Source organism: Vulpes vulpes, chromosome 4 (assembly GCF_048418805.1).
Source record: "Vulpes vulpes isolate BD-2025 chromosome 4, VulVul3, whole genome shotgun sequence".
Taxonomy (NCBI): Eukaryota; Metazoa; Chordata; class Mammalia; order Carnivora; family Canidae; genus Vulpes; species Vulpes vulpes.
Window position 1 is genome coordinate 20,788,622 of NC_132783.1, and position 18,363 is coordinate 20,806,984.

The following is an 18,363-nucleotide window of genomic DNA, read 5'->3' on the forward strand; positions in this document are numbered from 1 at the left end:
AGAGTAAACACAGATTTTAAAAGCCTTCCATGCTTCTGAATTTACTATTTAGATAGTTTTGAAACTACTGAACATTTGCAAACAGTTTCATTTAAGAATATACATAGTTTAGAGTTATTTAGAACTCATGTTCCTTGATATTTTTAAGTTCTCAAAACATCCTGAATTCATTCAAAGGCACTGCACCTTCCTTTCTTTTATACAAAAGTCATGCGTACGCAATATGTGTTTTAGCCTCTTTTTCCCTTTGGTGAGGGAAATTAGCTTTGTTGGAGGATGAGGAAAAGTTAGAGTCAGTGGACAAAACAAACACTTGATATAGAAGTAGAAAGAATGCAGAACTGAGCCCAGTTTGGATTCTGTTAAGAAAGGCAATTTAAAGGCCTAATTTCTGGCCCTGACCCTTGTTGGCTGAACACTTCACTTGATGCATTCATTCAACTGATAGCCCTCGAGCATCTGCTGTGGGCCAGGGCCTGTACAAAACTGAGCCCAGTTTGGATTCTGTTAAGAAAGGCAATAAATGCCTAATTTCTGACCCTTGTTGGCTGAACACTTCACTTGATGCATTCATTCAACTGATAGCCCTCGAGCATCTGCTGTGGGCCAGGGCCTGTACAGAGCACTGGACATGTTATAGTTCAAAAGATAATCTAGTCACTGTTTCCATAGTGGTAAAAATAATCTTGGAACTCTTGTTTCTGTTGTGAATTAATGATGATAATACCTACCTCATTGGATTTTGTGAAGATTAAGTTAAATAAGATAACATAAGCAAAACACCTGGCCCCTCTGTGTGCCATATAAGTTAGCAAGTATTTTTATCACCACTCTGCCATTTGTATAGTTTTTGTCTCTGTAGTTTTGTTTCTATATAAAACAGAGCAAAGTCTGTTTTATTTCTCTAACATCTCAAGGTAGCTGGTATAAATCCCAAGCATGCCAAAGACGTTTAAGTAAATAATCACCACTCAAGGAACAACGTGCTATGTGGATGACAGTCCTAACGGGCCTACTCCCAATGAAGACAGCAGCAGCCTAGTGCCCTGTTCCTGGGCTCCTCAGTTGGATGCACAGGGAAGCATGTGTTCGCTTAGGCCACTTGAATATTGTTTACCGGGGCCATCGTACTGGCTATGGCTGGGTGGCCTGTCTTCTCTTTGGAAAGGTTACTAGGACTTTATAAATGTAAGAAATGTCCTGTAGGGAAGATATCTTGTTGTGCTGTGCAGAGACCTTTATTAGATATGGTGGTTTGGCAGCTTTAGAGATAGGTTTAAGATCATTATTATTATGCTAAACCGCTTTCAGCTTTTTAAGAGAAGCAGGTTTTGTGCCAGCTGATTGTTTCTTAGTCAACCTTGTGCCTGCAGTCAGCTAACTTTCCGAATGGGGAATGCTGGATGTTAGTAGGTAGGGTCTTTAGAAATCATTTCAGTGAGCCTACACCTTCATAATTTGTAGGACAGTAAAGCCTACCGCTGAGGCATCAACCAAGGAGAAGCTAGAGTGTTTGTTTCCTAACTGCGCTGCGGCCTTTGTTAACAGGATTGGTGATACTGAAAGTATGAAATAGAATTTAAAAAAGGAATTCTGTGAAATTCTTCTTTGGGAGGAAAAGTGCTGAGTCTTGGATTTTATATTTAAAGTTATTATTATTACTAATTTAAAATTAAATTCTATTTAATTTCTAATTTAACATTTTAAGTGAATTTGAAGCAGAATTGTTTAAGATTTTCCCAATACCTCTAGAATAGAAATCTAGAGTAATATATCCATGGGCCCACTTAGAGAAATGATTTACTTATATATGTGTTTTTGTCACTGAACTGAGTTCCTCAAGAACTGAACTGAGGAACATAGAACAGCTTTGTTTATTTTCTCACTGCCCACCCTGGCAGTCGGGGCTCAGTGAATGCTGGGTGATCTGGCCTCCTCTGTTCCCTTTCGTTTCTCTCCTGATGCAGTACACCTCGTCCAGTGTGCCTTTTCAATTCGGAAGAAAGCTTATGTCTCTTTCCTTGGAAGTCACAGAAAGCAAATTCTTCCACTTGAACTCTGGTCTGCTGTTCATGTGCATGGAAGTATTTGGTCTGGCAAAGTGTTACATTTTTACCCTGGGATTGCTGAGTATGTACTGGTATGTGTGTACACATTTTGGTCTACTGTGTAAGTAGCTTATCTCTGAGCCACATAACTGTGTGGCCAACAGCATCTTGTTGTTAGGTCATAGATCTTTTTATGGTTATTACCACAGATAATCAGAGCCTTCGATTAAGATACCCCATTGACTAAGAACCTGGCAGTCCTGTCTGGACTACTCAGAAACCTGGATATAGAGCAGTGAAATGACTAAGGTTCATGCGAAGATGGTATTTGCTGCAGGGTTCTTTCAAATTATGCTTAACAAATGTAATAATGAAAGATTAGTATTCTAAAATTAATCCACATTGCATTAAATACACAGGTTTAAGAAGAGATATGGTAAAAACTAAAAAGGAGAAAGTTTACAATCTTTTGTTGCTAAAAACTATGATGAAAAGAAGAGGCATTCGAGTTAGATTCAGTAAGGCAAATAACATGAATACATCACTTATCACAAGAGGAAATTAAAAGAATATAACACTTTTAAGTGTTAAATCTAATATCTAGACAACTAAAATTAAACATACATATTGCTTGTTTCCAGACAGGATTTCTTTGTGTAGGAAGATAAAGAAGAAAATGCCTTTTTTTTTTTTAATTGGGGATATATTTTATGATGAGTATTAGATTATTTCTTAATGATTGGTATAAAAATAGTCAATAAGCTGCAAAGTGAAGTTAATTTAATGCACATAACATAAAACACTTGAATTAGCTAGATTTAGTTCTTTATGAAGGAAAGTTGTGTTTCTAGGGAGATTTTTATTCAAGAAAAATGTATTCCATCTAGTAACATGAGTGGATACTCATAAAAGATTCAGCCACTACTTAGCCATTCAAAATAAAATGTGAAGTTCTACATTGTATCATTGAATTAATAAAATATTCAAAAGACGGTTTAAAATTTGTCTCGTAATATAAATTTTTATGATTTATATTTATACTTTATATAATTCAGTGAATGTAACCTGCACAATAAAGATGTATTCAGCTAAGTATATTAAATTATGAGAATTTGAGAAACAAGCTCACAGAACCTTAAGAAAAATGTTTCTTAGAACCTTAGGAAAAATGTTTCCTAGAATTTTAGTCATCCTTCATTGTGCCTTAGCCCTCTTTGGAAATCTCACATGATCCAAAAAAGACTGCTCAGGAAGGGAGACAGAACATGAAGACTCTTAACTCTGGGAAATGAACTAGGGGTGGTGGAAGGGGAGGTGGGCGGGGGGTGTGACTGGGTGGTGGGCACTGAGGGGGGCACTTGATGGGATGTGATTGTGACTTATAAGAAAGGGCCACGGCTGAACTGTCGTGGGGATGGTCTCCGAGGCCAGTGTCGCCTGGGTTGTGTTCTGGGACCCTGAGCTGCTGGAGATCCTGTTGGCCCAGCCCCCAGCTGCTGGGATTCTGGCTGTAGCCACGCGTCTTGGAGATGGAGATGGCGGTTGGTCGGCGGGTTCCCGGAGCTGCTGGTGGCCTGGCTCCTAGAGCTGGAGGTCACAGAGGTGACATTCCCTGTTGGTGGTTTCCTGAGGCATCGAATTCTCTGCATGCAGAGATCCGTGCAGGCGCGCGCTGTCCACAGGCGCCTGGAGCAGCGCCAGCAGGAGCAGCAGCGCCCAGGCCGGGTCCCAGGCCCCTTGTTCCAGGGCAGGACGTGCAGCCTCAGGGTCCCGCCCCAGCTCGGCCGCCTCCTTCAGGCGGGATTGAATGGGCGATTGATTTAATTCATCTCAGTGGGCAGAGATGACAGTGACATTTCCTTGTGTCTTTCCCTTTGGTGAACTAAGTCCTGTGATGTATGGCTGTGCACAGTTAGGGGTGGGTTACATGTCTGTCTGTCTATCGGTTTGCTTTCCTTCTTTCTTTCTCCTTCCTTCCTTCCTTCCTTCCTTCTTTCCTTCCTTCCTTCCTTCCTTGCTTCCTTCCTTCCTTCCTTCCTTCCTCCCTCACTCCCTCCCTCCCTCCCTCCCTCCCTCCCATTCTTTTTGTTTTTCAGAAAGGAAAAGCAAAGAAAAAGGAGCATGGTCATTCTTGCTGACAGTTTCCCTGACTCTTCCGCTAGCAACAGCATGGAACCAAGCAGGCTTTGGAGAGCTTTCCCTCCGCGACTTAGTTCCATGGGCCCATTTGTAGACTTTGGAATGTAGTGTGCTTGTAAACAGCTTTCCTGATCTTTCTTCATTTTTTTCTCTATTAAATTTAAATGCACATTATTGGGTATTTATATGCTATATTAAACTTTTATAAATATATTTTGCTTTGTTTTAATTCATGGTAGGACCAATGCCATATTGTACACAAAAGTGACATTTAATAATCCCTTGAAATACTTTGTACCTTGCCACACGTAAGATTTTTAATTCTGTTGACACCATCTGAATCCCATAGGAAACCCTATGGTAATTTTAACCCTAGAATGTCAGTAAACAACTGGAAAGATAATGTAAATAACACTGACACATCAGCTCCTGACAGCACACACTCACACTCACTCATCGGTGCACTCGTTCTGTTTTCGTCCTCCCGGCATAGAGAAGTGTCTGTCCCCTCCTCTTTCTGAAGAACAAGCCTGTGTACCCCCTCTGATGAACACTTAGGACGTAGAGCATCCCCTCTCTTCATTTGATATTCACCCTCTGACACTGATGATCATTGTCATTGATATTAAATATTCAGACTTTTTCTTTTCAAAATTGTTCCCTCTTGATTCTACATCCCCTTTCGTCAGGGATCCCCTCTTTGCTTGGATATTCTAGGTCTCCAGTTTTCTCACCTCCAATGTGCTCCTCTGCCCACACTGAGATGGCTTCTGCCCTGAGCTTTCTAGTGACTCTCTCAGGCCACCATGCACTTTGTGTCACTAAAGCACTGCAGGCTTTTTGGAGCTCCTTCTGCTGATCTGCCCAGTGGCATTAGGGGTTGTTGACAGATGACAGATACCTCCCTCTTAAAGCACTCTCTTCCTTGACTTCACTGAAACCATCTCCTAGCCACTCATTTTTTTGTTCTATTTTTTTGCAGCTTATACGCTTTTTACCCAGCTATTAAATGTCTGAGTGCCTTCCACTTGCTCTACATTTGCATTTTCTCTTTTTCCTTTGCTAGATTCCTCTGTTCAGTCATCACAGGGCCAAGAAACCATCCTTGAACTCCAGATGAGATTAGCTCTCTCCATTATATACTCCAGTAGCACCATGTTCATCATTGTCCTTGCATTCATCAGGTTATTTTCCATTTCTTTGGTGGTTGATTAATGGCTTATCCCTACCTAGTCTGTAAGCTCTTTGAGGTTGGGTACTGTGCCTGCTTTATTTATTTCACTGTGATATACTTACTCCTAGCATTACTCTTGCACATACGGGCTCATTTTTTTTTTCTCAAAAGAATTGTTTATCTATATAAGAAGTATTTCTTTCTTCATTAAAATAAAAAGAAGTAAAATTAAAAATGGTTGATATTGAATGACTATTGCTCTGAACTTATCTGAAGGCTATTTAATGTTACATTTTGGTCAAGGTTAACATGTTTTCATTGACTAGAAGGTGTATCAAGAGTCCTTTAGTTTTTTATCAGATAGATTCTATTGTAGCAATATAACAGACATCTGAAATTTCAAGTTTGATTGTATTTGTCTGGGCTCTCCGGAAAAGCAGAATCAATAGGATGTGTGTGTGTGTGTGTGTGTGTGTGTGTGTGTGTGTGCGTGTGTATATATATATATATATATATATATATATATATATATATATATCTCAGTGTAAGAATTGGCTAAGGTGGTTATGGAGGCTGACAAGTTCTGAGATCCGCAGGGTAAGCAGGCAAGCTGGAGACCAAAGGGAGCTGGTGCTGTACTAGTTTGAGTCTGAAGGCCTAAGAACCAGGAGAACTGAGGGTATAGCTCAGGTCAAAGACTCTCAAGCTCGAGACACAACCAGTGTTTCAACTTAGGTCCAAAGGCAGAAGAAAGCTAATGTCCCAGTTTGGAGGCAGTCAGGCAGGAGGAATTCTCAGGGGAGGGTTAGTCTTTTGTTCTGTTTGGGCCTTGAGCTGATTGGATGAGGCCCACCCATGTTGTGGCTAGCAAGTTCCTATAGTCAGTCAATGAATTCACATCTTAATCTCATTTGAATATATTCTCATGGATACACTCAGAATAATGTTTGACCAGATATCTGACACCCTATGATTCAGTCAGGTTGATACATAAAATATACCATCATATTGATCAAATGAACAAAATTTATTATAGATTTCTACTTTTTAATCTTTTTTTTTTCTATTTCATTAGGGTGAGGAGGTTGCCTTATAATTTTCTTCAAATGCTGCAATTGACAAGGCATATTTAGATTTTTTTAAAAGATTTTTTTTATTTATTAGAAACAGCAAGAGAGAGAGAACATGAAGGCAGGTAAAGGCCGAGGGAGAAGCAAGCACACTACTGAGCAAAGAACCTGATGCAGGGCTGGATCCCCGGACTCCAGGATCACGAGCTGAGCCAAAGGCAGGGCATGTTGAATCTGTGCCTGACTTTTCAGTCACTCCACACATCGAAGCTGCTCTTTCAGTCTCCTTTTCTACAACTTGTCTGCAATACCCAGTGTTCTAGCTAGGTTTGTTGCTTACCATAATCTAAGCTATGCTTGGTAATACTGTGACTTTGCTGACATTGTTTGCCCTATTTTAATAAACCCACTCCCTCTCAATCTGGTCTTGTCCCAAACTTTCCTAGTTTTCAAGGTTCAGAGTGAATCTCAAACACTGTTGTGAAACTGCCTCTGAAACTTCCATAGCTGCTGCTCTCCATGCAATTGTCTTGGCCCCTTTTACTTTTTATGGTAATTTAACCAGTTCCTATTCTGTTTCCACCAAAAGCATGTCAAGTCCTACAGAGCAGAAACTGGTATTGACTTTCTTGTGAGTGGTGGGGGGTGGGGGGGTCCTGCAGGATGGTGCACATGATGTGCTACAATAAATGCATTGAATGAACACTCGGTTTCTCTCATAGGTTTTTGAATTGACTTTTGGTATGTGAGTGGAGTGTGCTTGGCCTGATTCTGGTTCTCTTTCCAGGAAGCACATCTGCTTATCTACTCTGTCCTCTTATTTCCAGTCGGTTAAAATACTCTCAATTATTGGTTAACTTTTGATTTCTTAAGAATTTGTTGGGAATGCGAACTTGATTCCTCAGTCCTTTTTCTAGCAAGTTCCACTTTCCTGAATGACATTCTTGCCTTTATCATCTTATTAATTTACAGGAAAATGCCAGTTATTTTTCTTAGTTTTTAGTCCATTGGGTTCTTTGTGTCTGGCCCTCATGAGCAAGGTGTTGAGTCAGGTACTGAGATTTCTACATAGATGAATATGATGTAGTGCGTGCCCTCTGGGAGCAAGGAATCTTTGGGGAAGGGAGGAGGCAAGGGGAAGGAGAAATCTGTGTTTAGTGAAGTCTCCTGCCATTTAGAATAATATATATTTGGGGAATGATAATTTATATGTAATTTGAGGATATAATCCCTTCCCCCATGGAGTTTGCAGCCCAGTTGGCGGATGCATCTAAATAAATACAGATCAGGGTGGGAAATACTTTGATAGGGATAGCAAAGTTGGTTAGGGAGGCATGTGTGGGGAATCTGTTGCTCAAACTTGGTTATATAATAATTTGGTTGAAATTCTCTTTTCTGATGTGATATGGACCGGTACGTGGTCAGGTAATAGAAAAAGTTTGTGCTAGCAGGGAAAATAGAACTGATATTTCAACCATTTAATTTTAGTTTAAGTTTTGTAAGTATACATTGATTCTTTTTTAAAATAATAAATTTATTTTTTATTGGTGTTCAATTTACCAACATACAGAATAACACCCAGTGCTCATGCCGTCAAGTGCCCCCCTCAGTGCCCGTCACCCATTCACCCCCACCCCCCACCCTCCTTCCCTTCCATCACCCCTAGTTCATTTCCCAGAGTTAGGAGTCTTTATGTTCTGTCTCCCTTTCTGATATTTCCCACACATTACTTCTCCCTTCCCTTATATTCCCTTTCACTATTATTTATATTCCCTAAATGAATGAGAACACATTGATTCTTTAATTTTTAAAACTATGGGCAGCCTGGGTGGCTCAGCAGTTTAGTGCCACCTTCAGCCCAGGGCGTGATAGTGGAGACCCGGGATCCAGTCCCACGTCGGGCTCCCTGCATGGAGCCTACTTCTCCCTCTGCCTGTGTCTCTGTCTCTGTCTCTATCTCATGAATAAATAAACAAAATCTTTTAAAAAAAATAAAATTTATGACCAAAGCCTTCATGATTCTGAGCATAGGTTTTCTCACTACAGTTTGCAACCATATATATTTTTTATAACCACTCCTTATAGTATTCAGTTTTGCTATTTTTATTTTTTTTATTTTTTATTTTTTTTAGTTTTGATATTTTTAAAGTAATATGAGTAAAGCCTCCTTCTTGTAAAGCAAGTGGAGTATAAACTCCTTCCAGACTTATGATTTTCCCCCATCTTTTATAATTGCTTTCGTTCTGTAACTTTTTTTGTTTTTTTCCTCTTTTTTTTTCCTTCTGTAACTTGACAATTCTTTTTACAGATTTACCTTTGAGTGTTTTTTAAAAATATACAGCTGATTTTCTTAGAAACAAATGAATTTTTTTCTAACTCGTATATCTTTGGTTTATGTAATATTTGGTTAAGTTATCGATTAAAATATCTTGTACAAGTGTCATAAACATATGTGGGAACACACACAAGGGACTCTCGTGACACAAGCATGCTAGTCAAGGGCTGAGGACAGAGGTGTGCCCGTAAAGCAGAGAGCAGGCTGCCAACTGAGAAGACTTTGCTTTGGAAGTCATTCAGCTGACTTGATGCCATGTCAGGTAAATCTGGGAATGAGTTAAGTGGAGGTCAGTTAAAAAACTTCTGATGTAAAATAGAGCAAAAATGCTCTGGGAACACAATATGCTCTCTAATTGCTTGTCTATAAAATAGCCACTCTGTTCTCTGTGACATAATCTTATTCTAAAGTTTCTTGGCCTGTCGAGATTGGTAATTTATCTAAGTAAAATAGTTGAGGTATACCTTTTTTTTCCTGTGAAAAGTACCTGTTTCCTAGGATCAGATCACATGTTTTCTGTGTAACAGATTTTTCTTTTTATTCTTCTTGTCTTTTCTGTTGACTTTTTTTCCATGTCAGATTTTTTTTTGTAAGATACTTTAAAGATTACTGTCTTTGCCTGAGCCCCTCAGAGAAACATAGCATATATGTTAGTGATTTGTGGTTGTTGTTTTTTATTTATGGACTTAGTTTTTTTGTCTAATATAGGATCCCATTCCTAGGAATCCTATTAAATTGTTTCCTTGCTGTGTGGCTGATTATTAGCTGTGATTAGAAACCATCAGAGACCATTTTAGTGTCACCTGGATGGCTCAGTTGGTGAAGCATTTGACTCCTGATTTCACCTCGGGTCATGATCTCATGGATTGTGGGATCCAGCCCTGAGTAGGATTCCACACTCAGCAGGGAATCTGCTTCTCTCCTTCTTGCTCTCCCTCTTCCCCTCCATTGTTTTCTCTCTCACAAATAAATAAATAAATCTTTTTTAAAAGAAAAGAAAAGAAACATTTACATTTGTTTGAAACTTCACTTTTTAATAGGACCCGATGAGTGTGCCGTAAATATGAAATTAACTTATTTTGCACAGTTCACTCTTTTGAATACACCTGTCATTTTTCTGCTTCACATAAATTTCCTTGATTAAAAGATGCTTCATTTTTACCAAGGGAATAATTTAAAAAGTATTATTTTGCTTAAGTCATTGTATCAGTCAACTTTTGCCAAGAAGACTGCTCAAACAAATAACCTTAAAGTCTTAGCGGTTTCTAGCAACAAAGATTTAGCTCTTGTCCATGCAAGTGTGGGGTACAGGAGGCTGTGACTCTTTCCAGCATTTGGTTCCACTTGATGTGTACGGGAACAACACTTACAAGAGACATGCATTTTTCTGGCAGAAGGGAAAGAACAGTCCCCCAAACATGACGACTCTTAAAGCATTCTCTTGGACATGATTCACTTTGCTTCCAGTCACATTTCATGTGTCAGTACAAGTCATTTGGTCAAGCCTGATACAGTACACACCTCATACACACACACCACTCTGGGCTAGATCACAACTTGGTACAGTGCCCCCTCCTGGGATGGGAGTAAATAAATAGGAATGCAATGCTCTGTTACAGTCAGGTCTTTTTTTAGGTTTTAATAATAAATTTATTTTTTATTGGTGTTCAATTTGCCAACATACAGAAAACACCCAGTGTTCATTTTAAAGATTTTTTGTTTTGTTAGAGGAGTATTAAGGATATATTTTGTGAATTTTACTGTGGAAATAATTTTTTCCTGATATTTTTCAGCTTTATATTTTGAACTCTGTAGAACTGATGTTAATATACAGGTTGAGATTGAATTAGGATCTTTGTAAGGAAGAATTAAGTGAAAGGATATTACATATGGAATTCTTACTTCCTACTTCATTATATTTTATTTTCTCCACCTTTATCACTTGTCTCCTACTTCTATTGATAATTGAGCGGGAGTTCAAACTTTTTTCGTCCATACTGGTATAGTTTCAGTTTGTAACTTTAGGGATTTTGAAGATTATTTCCTATTGTATTGATTAGTCATTAGTCAATTTGGCTGGATAATCTGACGCTATCTACTACCATTTCAATACACTAAATATTGCCTTTGCCAATTTCATAGTCATGTTTTTTTTTTTTTTTAACAGCATCCACATGTGGACAACAGTCTCCCAGCAAGTAAAGAGAAACCAAGTTAAGTCACAGACAGGTGCAGCTGAAATACCAAATCACGCATGGCCTTTTCTAGAGTTATATTTACTTGTGCACAGTGGGGACTATATTTCCTAACAAAACAAGAGATAGTTACATTTGCTGTTTTGAAAGAGCAGAACTGAACCTCAAATGCATGAGAACATGAAATCTTAGTGGGGTATGGTACTTGAAAAGGGACAGTGGGCAAGTTGTCAGAGAAATTGGAGATTTGTGAGTGATGCTGGATGTTGGAAGGAGATAGGAAGCTTGAAAAGTAGATACATCTACATATCCAGGAGTAAATGTTTTGTGATAGTGATGGAATCAGAAAGAATTAGACTGGAAGGCATTGTGAGTTTATTTGGTCCTAGCTATTGCCACAATACAGAAGCAGTTCCATTGGTAAAAGCTTATCAAATGGTGGCTTACATTATCCTGTGTAATTTCAGAGAAGTCCCCTCCCCCAATCTTCCAAGATTGTGTATTCCAGTTTTTCACTGTCATATCCCACTTAAGTGTGTTTCTTAATTCCATACCAACTGTCCTTTTCAAAGGGTGAGGTCTGAGAGGGGCAGCAATGATCACATCATCCTGTATATGCATTTCTCTTTAACGTCATTAAAGCTCTTGGGAAAGATGTTATTTCACCTGTGATTGAATCTAGTTCTGAAAGGGATGAGATTACAAAGTCTACCTACACCATTTTACAGATTAAGTGAAAGAGTTTCAAAGATGATGAGACTCGCCCAAGGTGAAAGGGCCCAAATGGGAAAGCCAAAGCCAGAAGAACAATCTTGTCTCCTAATTAAGTGTTCTTACTTTGTATATGACATATAAGTGGCTATTTCATGAGTACATTAATATCAGATGTACATAACAGAATATAAGTTTTCTTCCTGCACATAACATTGAGGTAGCATAGTTAATAATAGGTGTCTGGCCAAAGAAAGGAAATTGTTTTGTGAGTCATTGAAAAGTAAGCATAAGAAATAAAAGAAATATATGAGGACAAATTCCATTTAGCTGTCAAACGCATTGGGTTGTTTTAGCCTCCTTTAAGAAATGTTTTATCCAGGAAAATTGAAAGCTATATATAGATTAACTCATTCTATTTCACTCCTGAGTTCACTACGCCTGTTCTTCTCATGGTTCTAGTTATAGGCTGGCTCTAGGATTTGCTAAGTGTGAGCTTTACAATTGTTTATCATCACTTTGTCTCAACTCTCCCATTGGTAAAATGTGCACAGCTTGGAGGTGTTCTTCTGGGAGATGGACCCAGATTTTTTTGAAATTTTTTTAATAAATTAATTTTTATTGGTGTTCAATTTACCAACATACAGAAAAACACCCAGTGCTCATCCCGTCAAGTGTCCCCCTCAGTGCCCGTCACCCATTTCCCCCCACCCCCGCCCTCCTCCCCTTCCACCACCCCTAGTTCGTTTCCCAGAGTTAGGAGTCTTTATGTTCTGTCTCCCTTCCTGATATTTTTTGAATTTTTTAATCCAGAATTACTCTTTTAGGTAGGTGCTATTGATCCTATTTTGTAGATAAGGTAATAAATGAAGTTAAGATAAACTTTCCTGAGGATACATTGCTAATAAGTTGTATACCAGAATCCCAAGTCAGGTCTATCTGATTCCAAGGCAGAGTCTCTCCACCCAGTGTACTTGGAAATGCACTTGACTTTTTCATCCATCTCTCAGAAGGTGAAAACCTGATAAAGTACGTGATATTTTTAGACAATTGCCAAGTACTTTATCGATGTGAGGTATTGTTGTTTCTTTTATGTGTTCTTAGCCACTTATTGGAAAATAGCAGTACGATCCAAGGCATAAATAAGTTTTCTATTTTCTGCTTTATGGATGAGGAAATTGAGGCCCATGGGATAAGGAAGGATATCTACATAGGCAGAAAGTAGGAGAGTAGTGTCAGTTCCTAGTCTAGTTCTAAAGCCAATCGTCCAGTCTTTCTCCTTATTCCTCTCTAGACCTGAGTTTTTATTCTGGCATAGGGGCTGATTCCATCACTATGTACTGTGTTGGAACTTCCCAATCAGCTAAGACACTCTAGCGAGGTAAGAGTAGGTTACTAGTATGGAAAGAGGTAATGACATCGATGATAGTATTTTTTAAAGACTATATGCATACAGGTAATCTTTCAAACTTCATGATAGTTGGATATAACACTATATGGCGACCCTTCCATACTTTATGAATTCAGAAACGGTCATTGTGGTGCATTAGGATTTTGGCAGAGCACCCGCCTCAAGAGAATACTCTGTAGCATCTCTACCATAAGGCACTATCTCCAGTTTTCCTGTTGAATCATTCCAGCCAGGTTACTTACTACATTTTTCTGGGCTTGTTTAATCTTCATTTCCTAAGTTTGTTTAAAAAACCCTAACAACTAGGACATTCAGAGAAGCTCTTGTATGTGCAAATTTGCCTGTAAATCTGAATTCTCTATGAGATGTTACTACCAAAATGATGAATCTAATAAAACTGTAAGCCACCATGATTTTTGTGTGTCATTCAGAGAAACAGATCAACATTCTCCTGTACTTTACTTACTTGAATAGATTATCAGTCCAAAGGAAGAGCTTTGCAAGTAGTTTGTTACTAAAATGATTTATTTTTTGGTTGGGAATTATAAATGACTCTGTGTAGATTTGTTGAAGAATAGTAGTTAACTTTAAAAATGGCTGAATTTGGGTTATCCGGGTGGCTCATTTGGTTAAGCTTCTGCCTTCGACTCAGGTCAAGATCCCAAGGTCCTGGCATCAAACAACACATGAGTTCTCTGCTCAACAGGGAATCTGCTTCTCCTTCTCCCTCTGCTGACCCCAGCTCATGCTTGTTCTATCTTGTTCTTTCTATCTCAAATAAATAAATAAAATGTTTTTTTAAAAATGAGTTGATTAATATTCTTTGGCACATGAGTGAAGGAACACGTGAAAATATGTTGAAATATACAGAGAAGATATTGATTCAAAGCAAAAATCTGTAGTTAGTGTTTTATTTTGAACATTAAGAAGAATTATTATTATTTTTCAACAGGAAATTTTCCTTTCAATTTTTTTAAAGATTTTACTTACTTATTCATGAGAGACACACAGAGACATAGGCAGAGGGAGAAACCGGCTCCATGCAGGGAGCCCAATGCAGGAGTCAATCCCAGGACTCCAGGATCATGCCCTAAGCTAAAGACAGACACTCAACCACTGCTGAGCCACCCAGGCATCCCAAGAATTATCATTAAATAGAGTAACATCTGTGAATGCTTGAGGGAAAACCGTAGTACCCTGGACTCATCCTTAAACCTTTTACTCTCATACTGCATGTACATTCTGTCAGGAAATAGCATCTGCTTTCTCTTCAGATCATACTGATTACTTCTCCCCATCTCCACTATTCCCCTGTCATAATATTCCCAAGTCATCACTATCTGTGACCTGGCTTATTGTAATAGCCTATTACCAAAGTCAAATAAAGGAAAATATCAGTAAACTTTTATTTATTTATTTATTATTTACTTATCTATTTTAGTAAACTTTTATTAATAAGTGTTTTTCTTCTATAGACACAAGCATCTTAATATGCTTTTTTTTTTTACTATTCATTATTTGTCAAATGTTGAGCAACTGTAATGAGTACAGCTAATGCTGTGGGCAACACATGGTAATTCTTGTTTGTTGCCTTGAGGAAATTATATTTGGGAAGATGATATCAACACATATTAGAATTTCACTGATCATATGAATTAAGTGACAAAAAATACTGAAATGGATTATAAGTGACCCATAAAATTAAGACACTTTATATAGAAAAACTCCTGGAACCTACATGCATTTAGTAGATTAGAGATGGAGAAGGATAAAAATGACCTGTGCCTCAGATGATGATGATGAAGCGTTGTAAGAGAGGCCAGGTGGCATCTTTGCAGTTGTACTAAGGCAGGAATGAGTCCAGTGTTTTTGAGAGGAAGTATACCAATTGGACTGAAAAATAGGAGGCAGGTTCGTTTGAAGGATATTTGAAGATGAGAGGACAAACTGAGTTCAGATTATGGGAGTCTATTGGATATGCTGTTGAAGCCATATTTGGGTTATGGCTGGTTCTGTCTATTGAGAGTCTTGAGGTGAGACTAGAGATTGGGGGATGGACCCAATAAATATTATTGGTAGGAAATTGTAAGTAAAGAATGTGGTTTTGGAGAACATGATGGGTATAATTAGGGTGACCAAAAGCTATGTTTTGCTCAGAACTCTTCTTAGTTTTAGCTCTGAAAGCCCCATGATCTGGGAAACTCTTCAGTTGCAGACAAAGCAGATGGCTGGTCACTTGAGATATAGTTCAGACAAGTGGTTGGGATCAGAGTGATCCCAGAGTGATGCATTAGTATGTTAACAAGCGAACAGTGCGTGGCAGCAGAAATCCAAAGCAATTCAGAGCTCTGGGAGGCAGTCAGTGGAATTGAATTATATTTTGGCTGAGATCAACTTGGCCAAATGAAATTTAGTAAAAAGCAGCATTGTCAGAGCAACTTTATTTGACAGTTGGGTTGAAATAAATTTGAAAATAAAATGAATATTTTAACCACAGGCTTTCAAGCTTTACATCATGATAATAATTAATAAAAATAATAATAATAATAATAAAAATAATAATAATAGCGACTACCATTCACAAATGCTCATCATGTGCCAAGCACCTTATTCCTTAAAATCAGTCTATGAGATAAGCACTGTTATTTTCTCCATCTTGCAAATGAAGAAACTGGTGGTTTGAGCGATGAAGCTGTTTGCAGTTACACAGCCAATTAATCATAGAAAGAGACATTGAACCCTAGCCCGCCCAACGCCTGTGCTGTTTAGTCACTAAGTGGTACCACTGCTTGGCATCAAGTTTATTTATTTATCAAGGTCTGTTTATTACTTATTATTTTTTTACTGCGAAAATAACATGTTAATTCTAGAAAAATTATAACATATGGACTAGCAGAAGAACATGGTAAAATATGTACAACTCCTTCTACTTAGAAATAGGCTCTGCTATTTGCAAATGACATATCAGATAAAGGACTAGTATCTAAGATCTATGAATAACTTATTAAACTCAACACCCAAGAAACAAAAAATCCAATCATGAAATGGGTAGAAGACATGAACAGAAATTTCACCAAAGAAGACATACACATGGCCAAAAAGCACATGAGAAAATGCTACCCATCATTTGCCATCAGGGAAATACAAATCAAAAGCACAATGAGATACCACCTCACACCAGTGAGAATGGTGAAAATTAACAAGGCAGGAAAAAACAAATGTTGGAGCGGATGTGGAAAAAGGGGAATCCTCTCTTTTTTAAAAATTTTATTTCTTTGTTCATGGGAGACACAGAAAGAGGCAGAGATGTAAGCAGAGGGAGAAATAGGCTCCATGCAGGGAGCCTGATATGGGACTCATCCCAGGACGTCAGGATCATGCCCTGAGCCAAAAGCAGACGCTCAACCACTGACCCACCCAGACATCCCCGAAAGGGGAATCCTCTTACACTGTTGGTGGGAATGCAAGCTGGTACAGCCACTCTGGAAAACAGTGTGGAGGTTCCTCAAAAAGTTAAAAATAGAGCTACCCTATGACCCAGCAACTGCACTACTGGGTATTTATCCCAAAAATACAGATGCAGTGAAATGCTGGGACACCTGCGCCCCAATGTTGATAGCAGGAATATCCACAGTAGCCAAACTGTGGAAGGAGCCATGGTGTCCTTCGACAGATGAATGGATAAAGAAGATGTATATATATATAGGGAATATTGCTCCGCCATCAGAAAGGACAAATACCCACCATTTGCTTCGATGTGGATAACACTGGAGGGTATTATGCTGAGTGAAGTAAGTCAATCGGAGGAGGAAAACCATTATATGGTTTCACTCATAGGAGGAATATCAGAAATGATGAAAGGGATTATAAGGGAAAGGATGGGACCTGACTGGGAAAATTTAGAGAGGGAGACAAACCATGAGAGACTCCTAACTCTGGGAAATGAACAAAGGGTTGTGGAAGGGGAGGCGGGGAGGAGGCTGGGGTAACTGGGTGACGGGCACTGAGGAGGGCACGTGATGGGATGAGCACTGGGTGTTATACTGTATGTCGGCAAATCGAACTTCAATAAAAACAAATAAACAAGGTCTGCTAACCTGTTTGATATCTTTTTCTTTTGGGAGCACACTGATATATGTGTCTATATTTATTGAGATATATATGTATGTATATAGCACAATGATACATATGTAGCACAATGATATACATGACATACATACATATTTTTTCCTCTAAAATTACATTTAAGGCTGTCGGAGGGGGCAGGAGATTCCAGTTACACACCCGCCAGGCCACCAGCCCCCCACTCTTCTTGGCCATTTTGGGAAAATAAGGCTCAGAGTCGTCTGAGGTCAGAAGAAAGGGGTGCCAGCCTCGCCCACAGCAGAGAAGAGAGGACAGAAGGATCTGAGATCCCTCTGAGGGCCAGGCCTGGGCCAATGGGTAGGGGCACCAGTTTTGCTGGGTTTCCAGTTTGAAGGGCAAGGGGCTCACCACCAGGCCACAGCCCGCCTGGAGAAGAGAGTTATTAGGGGATGGGTCGCTGGGCAGCGGGCTAGTACTCTCAGAGCTGGCTGGCTCGATGGCCTCAGCGCAGGCCTTCAGGACCCCTGCATGGTCCCCCTTCAGGTAGCGCCGCTAACCTTGATGGCTACGTTGTTGTAGTCACAGAATTTGAAGAAGAAGTCCACGGGGGTGTCGCTGCCGGTGGTGACCGACGAGTCACTTGCCTGTGGAGTCTTTGATGTTGTAGGCACCATCATTGAACTCCAGCTGGAAGACATCGTAGCTGGATCGGTTGGCATCTGGGGTGCCCGTGATGGCGCACCTGCCTTTGGCCCAGGGTGCAAGCCATGCTCTCCACGGAACACGAAGATGGGACGGTTGATGAGCTTCATGAAGAAAAGCTCCGAGTCCCCTGCTGTCTCCACCAAGGCAGCCAGCTGCCGTTCTTCCTGGCTGTCACACACTTGCACGGACACGCGCAGTGTGATCCGCCCATCACACCACTCGATGTCAAAATAGCAGCTGGTGTTCTTGGTGGAGGCGGTGGGTTGCACGCCCACCGTGGCTGTCAGCGTCCAGTACGTCCCCGTGTGAGAGCCTCTACCCCCGACTTCCCATGAACTGGGCCATCGCCCCCCGCCCCCCGCCCCATGCACTTTCCCTGTGTCTGGGGAAGGCCGCGGGAAGGAGGCGGTGCAACCAGTGTGCGCCTGCTGCTTGCTCCTGTGCACCAAGCAGGCTCACCCTCCGCACATCCCGCTCTGGCCTGGGGCC

The 18,363-nt window shown here is 39.8% G+C and overlaps 2 long non-coding RNA genes across 2 annotated transcripts in view; both read left to right on the forward strand.

Moving 5' to 3' along the window:
• LOC140598513 (uncharacterized) overlaps nucleotides 1–11,621 on the forward strand; it is a 33,366-nt gene extending 21,745 nt beyond the window's left edge. Inside the window, exon 2 of the long non-coding RNA XR_012000951.1 lies at nucleotides 10,934–11,621. This is a non-coding gene — a long non-coding RNA (uncharacterized lncRNA). The remainder of the gene's footprint in view (nucleotides 1–10,933) is intronic.
• On the forward strand, nucleotides 3,816–4,400 carry LOC140598512 (uncharacterized). The gene is made up of 2 exons (XR_012000950.1): nucleotides 3,816–3,966; nucleotides 4,211–4,400. It is a non-coding gene; the product is annotated as an uncharacterized lncRNA (long non-coding RNA).
• Nucleotides 11,622–18,363: the final 6,742 nt, after the last annotated feature.